At 46.0% G+C, this 7,309-nt stretch overlaps 1 long non-coding RNA gene across 1 annotated transcript; it reads right to left on the reverse strand.

The window, feature by feature from the left end:
* Nucleotides 1-598: 598 nt before the first annotated feature.
* On the reverse strand, nt 599-2,127 carry LOC146079608 (uncharacterized). The gene is made up of 3 exons (XR_014474643.1): nt 2,075-2,127; nt 1,696-1,819; nt 599-663 (listed from the first exon to the last, which is right to left on the reverse strand). It is a non-coding gene; the product is annotated as an uncharacterized LOC146079608 (long non-coding RNA).
* Between the last annotated feature and the right edge of the window lie 5,182 nt (nt 2,128-7,309).

Below are 7,309 nucleotides of genomic sequence, written 5' to 3' on the forward strand. Positions count from 1 at the left end.
CTGTGCGGTGGCGTACGGCTAACGTCTGTAGAAACGCCCACGTGTTCTCCGCATTCGGACGGACTCACTCTTTAAGAACAGGGCGTGTGTACGGACGACATACAAACCGTGCGTGTGCGGTGGAAACGTACAGATTCTGCACGGTCTTCCCGCACAAGCACGGTCTTACCGCATCAGAACGTACGGGAAGCTGTCTGTACGCCCCGATGCGGAGTATTTACGCTCAATCCCACACTTTTTTACTGAGTACACACAGCGATCACATGACCCACTTAGGCAATTAGGCAACCTCCTGAAAAAGGGATTGTTATCAATTTCAAACAATTAAATGCTCATCTATACTGACCCACATTCCTACTACATTCATGACACACATTAACCCTTACAGCATGTGACCCTAACATACATCTATATACACTATTTACATTTTGCTTATTTAAAAGATTTGAAACAAGTTACACATATACTTTTGCATGTTAGAAAAAAACACTGACAACTTTGAACTTTAAATAACTATTTATTATTATACAAATGAGAAAAAAAGGTCCATAAATTAATTTTCCGCATCAATGAGGTAGTCCATTTCGGACAAAATCTGCCGCATCAGGCCTCGAATTCTTAGGAGGGCCCCACGGCGACCCTCCTCTGCTTGGGCAGGCTCATCTGTGGAGGAAATACAAATAGAAAAATGAATAATGATATTCATGCATACATTTAACATAGTCAAACCTACATTTTAAACATGCACCGTGACAGGTGTGTGTGTATATGTATATATATATATATATATATATATATATAGACACATATATAACTATATATATGACACATACACCTATACATACATGCATACATTCTACATGTAAAGCCTGATTTTGGCCCTCTACCCTTTACTCTGTAGAAAACCTCACAGTCATACTGCTCCTTCTCAATCCAAACCCACCCATGACTAAGCTCTGAGAAGCATGTCACGCGCTGCACCAATCACAATTCTGCAAACAAAGTTCAGTGTCTGTTATATGATGGAGCCTGGCAGGGGAGTTACACAACTCTCAGGAATGCACAGTACATTGGTGCAATCAAGCATGGCTTGCCTGCTGATGGTCTGCTCCAGAAATCATTGTCATAATGCCAGTTAGGTGAAGCTGCAGCACTAACCCACTCCCATGCACAAAATCATTACTAAGATCAAATCATCTAACAATTATGGTGGCAAACATACATGCAGACCGCAGGGGGTGGTTAGCTATAGGAGGGCCCAGGGGCACTGACCACTTGTTACTCCAGTCTAAGCCACGCCTGTCCATACTCCATTTATGCCATACTGAATCTAGTTTGGTCAAATTAAGCACCTGTAAACTATACTCACCTATATGAGGCTACAGATTGTACGCTTGCAGCAGGGACATGTAACCCTTACATGAGCACGTCATCCCTTTCTTCCAGGATACAGATTAACTACACTGGTTCATTGACACTTAAAATCGACCTGAAAGCCATCCCCACAACCTGTGTCATTAATATGTGTCCTGGATGAAAGGGATGGTTTGCCCACCCTATCTAACCCCTACGTGTGTCTGTTGCTACCCAGTTTGTTTAATCACTTTATAGTATTGAAAAACACAATTGAATCACCAGTGCTACATAGCAAATAGTAGATGACAAAAGGAAAAATTTATCCTTATGTATACATACCAATTTCTGGCGCCTGGACGACCTCACAGGCCTCAAAATCGTCCTCATCCTCTTCATGAGGGGCCTCCACTGCTGGCACCTCCTCCTCTGTTGCCAGCGCCTCCACCGCCCACCCATCCTCCTCCTCCTCCACTTTGTGTGCCACCTCCTCCACCATCCCTTCCTCCTGTGGCACCTCCTGGGCCCTTGGTTGGCCAACCTCCTCCTGGCCCACCTCTGGCTCCTCCCGGGCCTGTCTTGCTCGATCCCGTGCTGTGTTTGGGAAAAAACAAAAAAGTGCTGATTAGGGGTCATTTGTATTAATCCTTATCAAGCTATAAATGCAAAGGTTATAAGTACAGATAATTGTACAGGCAAACAGCTCCTTTGTGGCCTTTACAAAACACAGCCTGTAACATGGCAGGTATGCTGTGACATTTGGGCCATTGTAAGCATCACAAACATTAATCCTACTCAATGACATATTTTATCACCATTACAGGGTGTCAACCAGGAAGTAGCACACATATAGTGTATGCCATGTTTCACTCATGATCAGGCTGGTGGCCTTATTGCCTTAAATAAGGTCATGTAAGCTATCATGTACAAATGGCCATTTCATGTATAAACACTCACATCTCGCTATGCTGGCCCTGATTTGCTGGAGCAATTCCGGCTGGCGTCGTCTCAAGTCGGACCACCGCTGCTCCAGCTGTGCGATGGTCCGCCACACCTGCGTACGGGTGTATATGCGCCGGCGGGCCACCGCATAGGCATTACGTTTCTGCCTGTTAGTAATGAATGGCCCTACACGGCCCAGCCTGGTCTCCATCACGGCGACCAGTGTCCTTAGCTCTGCAGGGGAAAAAGGGGCTGCTCTGCCATAGGACGCCATCTTAGCAATGGCACAAATCAAACCATCATGTCCTGTCATTGGTTGATCAGAGTGATATTTGGTATTAACTTTATTGTTCATTTTAACACTAACAGCGTGTATGCGCCCGAACAGATGGCTAACCCATTGCATCGCACACCCATCCTAAACAGACAGTGTAAAATAAGATGGAAACACATTATATATAATCTCTAACATTCACCAAACATGGGTATAAGCAACAGGTGAAATAGTCTGCATCACTAGACACTTACACATAACTCAACAAGGTACTAAACAGCTATTTTATAATGAAAGCTATGCAGCAGAAACATAGCAAATAGTGGCAGACCTTTAGCCAAAATAAGGCCATGCTGCCATGTGTACACTTACCTTCTACTGGCCCATACTACAGAGGTGGAATGAAAAGTAGCTAGCATCCAGCCTGAATTTGGAGTGCTTTCACATGTGATTTGGATGCTAGCACTGATTACTTGTGGCTAAGTGGTGGACTGGATTTACATATGGAATGGGTAGTGTCAGTTGTACTACATACCAAACAAGTGCACAGTACAGATGTACATTGAAATATACTGTACATTTCATGTGTGACCTCAGTTTTATTTGGTCTTTGGTGTTCAAATCTGCATTTAGCTACTAAATCAGACTTACTCAGTTTGCCAGGTTTTTGTGAAATATTTATCCAAACCAAGGGTATGCGCCGCACGGTTGACGCTGCCGTACAGAACGCAGGTTGCAGCTGATGAACGCCAATTACAGAAATAGTATTTAAAGTGGTCCTAGAAAGGCAAACAGTTGTTGCAAACATGGCTGGCTCAGAGTCAGAGGAAGAACAGGTGGTGCAGAACCTCTTGGCCCGCATGGAGTCCAACACCAGCTATGTCCCCCTCAACCCAGAACAGCCAGATGGGCCATCAACATCAGGCCATTCAGCAGCTGGCCCATCCTCAGCATCAGCAGAATCATTGGGAACACAGCAGGTGGCTTCCTAACAGAGTAGCCAGGCCAGCACTTCAAGTACAGCAACCGGTGGCCGTGGCCGTGGCAGTGCCAGTGGCGGTGCCAATGGCCATGCCCGTGGCCGCAATCGGGCAACAGAGGAACCAACCACAAGAAACATGGCATATGAACCGCAGGAGCTTGACATCCTGGTGACCCGGGCACGTGATTTGATAGAGTGCCCAGCGGTAAAGTTGACACACACAAGGAGATGGAAGATCTGGGAGGAGATAATGGCGGAGATTAATGCAGTGGCTCCACAAGTTCGTGAGGCGGAGCACGTTAAGAAGAGGCAAGTACATGTGTGTTACATTTGAGCAGTACAAGTCCAGTAATGTTTACATTCAATATTAGAAGGAGTTGGTCAATGGGTGGGCACGTTGCTTGGAGGCACAGACATGTTTGCCATGACATTGAATTGATAGTTATTGGAGGGTGACTGTGATTGTATCTTCTAAGGGTTGTTTTTAAAAATGAATATAATCTAAGTTTGGTGTCAGTAGGCACATGTTGTATTATGTTTCAGATTGCAATGGGTGCTACAGCAAACATGAGGAGTGACATGTATTAATATGTACACTTTGATTGTAGGTGGCACGACTTCAAAGGGAACCTCAAGAAGAAATTGACCCAGCGGTGAGAACACAGCCACACCTCTGGGGCTGGCCCCATGCCATCAAAGCTGCAGCTCACCCCCCTGGAAGAGATGGCACAGTGCTGCATTGCAGTGGAGGAGGTCCGGGGGGTGAGCACCATAGACAGCGAGTCCCCAGCGGAAGTGATGGCTTCTACGCTTGAAGGTAATTATTTGCCAGGCCATAAGTAGATGTTTTGAATTTTGCATGGAATGTGTGGTAATTGGTATTTTCTCCTTCAACAGCATCCCCACCACTTGGTCAAGAATCTCTTGAGGAGGTTGTGGAGTCTATGCCACCTGGCCCCAGTAGCAGGCCCGTGCAGCAGCAGCCGGCAATATCCGCGGCTGAATTGGCCACGTGGGGGCATGTGCTAGAAAGTATTGTGCAGCAGGGAGACTCGGCATCAGAGCGGGTGCGTAGGGCCGAGGAGGTGCTGCAGGGTTTGACCACCAGCCAGCAGAGTATTGCTGCGAGCATGCAGGCTATTGCTGCTAGCCTGCAGGTGCTGGCTGATCAAGCCCTGTGGCAAAATGACCTCCTCCTCCGCCATAATGAACTTATGGTGGAGCTAGTTACCACCAATAGGGTCCTAATGTCACCCGCTTCTGGTGCATTACCACCATCATCACTCCCTGCTGCCAGAGGGGGAAGAAGATCCACCCCCTCCCCAGCATGTGCTCCACGTGACCCACCATCTGACTCTGGCCGTGGGCGAGGCCGAAGAGCTGCTGCACGTGGCAAGGAGCCTGCCAGGGGCAAACGTGCCCACAAATGAACTTGTGTCCCCATTAATCTCCACCGTTATGTCTTCCCAAATCTTCCATTGAGCTGTGTGTGTCAGCATCCTGTGTCAAAATCCGTGCCGAGGGTCACCACATTTGCCCGCGGTTCAAATGTCATGTTTGGTTCCCCTGTTGCCCAGTTTCGGCTAGCATTACTGTGTGCTGTACTTGAAGTGTTGGTGCTCTACTTTTGTTGTGAAGCCACCTGATGTGTTCCTAATGATTCTGCTGTGGCTATTTATTATATATTATTTACTTTTAGTCCTGTTATGGTACCATTTATTTTGTGATGGTTTCGAAATTATTTTCTAAGTTTCTTTAATAAATGTTATTTTGGCCCCACAAATGTCTGTATTAATTGATACATGCAGAAGGGACATGTGTATTAGTATTATTAATATTAAGTTGTGTTCATTATTTGCAGTGTAAAAGTGTGTGACAAGTGCAGCATGTAATGTTCCCTTTAAGCTGCAATGGTTCCAATTGAAGCAGTGAGAAGCGTGTAATTAACAAGTAATGAGTAAAGTAGGTGATTGTATTGTGTTCAGCTGACATTGGTTGAGGTGCGTCCGTCCTGATAAGGCATTCCGATTGCCTAGCGCATGACCGAGTGGTGTCCGCTAAGCAATACTAGCCTTTTGGACACCGCACATTTCTTCCCTTTTTGTTCGCGTGCATTCGGCGTGCTGTCCGAATGCACGCCTACCAAAATATGTGTACTCCCCCGTGTCCGCCCATGTTTCCGCCCAGTTTAGCCCACTTTGAAACTACGCCCCTGTGTCATTCCGCATGACGCCCATAACACACCCATATTGGCCGACTGATTGCGGTGCACATTTCTGTACGGTATTAGTGAGAACAAGTACGGAGACCATGCGTGGCACATGCGCATGGCGTTCCCCACACATGCGCAGACGGCTACAAAACGTGATCCGAAAGAATTCGGGAAAGTACACACCGATCAGAATAAGGGCCTTCATGATTCTTCCGCCCCAAAAGACCATCTGCCCAAATTGCTCCAGGCCAGGGAATACTTATCCTCAGTTGCTTTCCCTACCTTATCCCTTCCTGACAAAGATCTACTAGATAAACCTTTTTCCCAGTTAGAATTGGAATTAGCTATTTATTCTATGCCCTCCGGCAAAATCCTAGGCCCAGACGGCTTCACAGCTATATACTACAAAACTTTTAAAAACCTTTTAGCTCCTAAACTGCTACATGCTTTCAACGCCATTCCTGCAATGAGTCCCATTTCTCTAAACAGTCACTAGAGGCACACATAATCCCAAAACCCTGGAAAGACCCCTCAGTCTGCTCTAGTTATAGACCCATATCTCTTTTAAACGTCGATGTCAAGCTATTTGCAAAACTGATGGTGAACAAGCTAAACAAACTTCTTCCCGCATTGATACACAGTGATAAGGTGGGATTTGTTCCTGGCCGTGAGGCGAGGGACAACACCACCAAGGTTCTTAATCTGATCCATCTCGCCTCTCAGCATCGGATCCCCACCATTTTGGTCTCCACAGATGCTGAGAAGGCATTCAACAGGGTCAGTTGGAGTTTTATGTGGTATTTACTGGAGCATATTGGCATAGGCACACAAGCACTTCATAGAATTCTGGTCCTATATCACATGCACATGCCCATAGCGAGAGAAAGGACAAACGGCTTCCTCTCCGATCCCTTCCCTATTAGTAATGGAACAAGACAGGGATGTCCACTCTCACCATTAATTTTTGTCCTATGCATGGAGGCCCTAGCCAGAGCTTTAAGAATTAACAAATATATCACGGGTATACAAGTCAGGGAGGCGGATTATAAATTGGCACTATTTGCCGATTACCTACTAGCAATAATTACACACCCAGAAGCATCACTCCCCCACTTTATACAAGAACTGGATTGTTTCAGCTCCCTACTCAAATCCCTCCGAGCAGACTATAGCAGATGGCATAACAAACAGTTATCCTGGCTGGGCAGAATAAACATCACTAAAATGAACTCCCTACCCAAACTGCTCTACATACTCCAGACCTTACCTATCTCTATCCCAGACGTTTGGGTTAAAACAACCTGAACCCTGACCCAGCAATTTATCTGGCTTCGTAAGATACCCAGAATTAACGAAAAGTCCTGACTAGAAATACCCAAAAAGGGGGGTGTCAGTTACCAGATATCAAAAACTACTATCATGCTATACACCTAAACAGGGTATTGGACTGGACTAGAAGTCGAAGCAACAAACAATGGGTACGTTCGACAATATCCTGAAATATTTCCCTGGCTACCTAAGTCCCCTAAACCGCCACCTTCCCACC

This window comes from Crinia signifera, chromosome 5 (genome assembly GCF_055691185.1).
Source record: "Crinia signifera chromosome 5, ASM5569118v1, whole genome shotgun sequence".
Taxonomy (NCBI): Eukaryota; Metazoa; Chordata; class Amphibia; order Anura; family Myobatrachidae; genus Crinia; species Crinia signifera.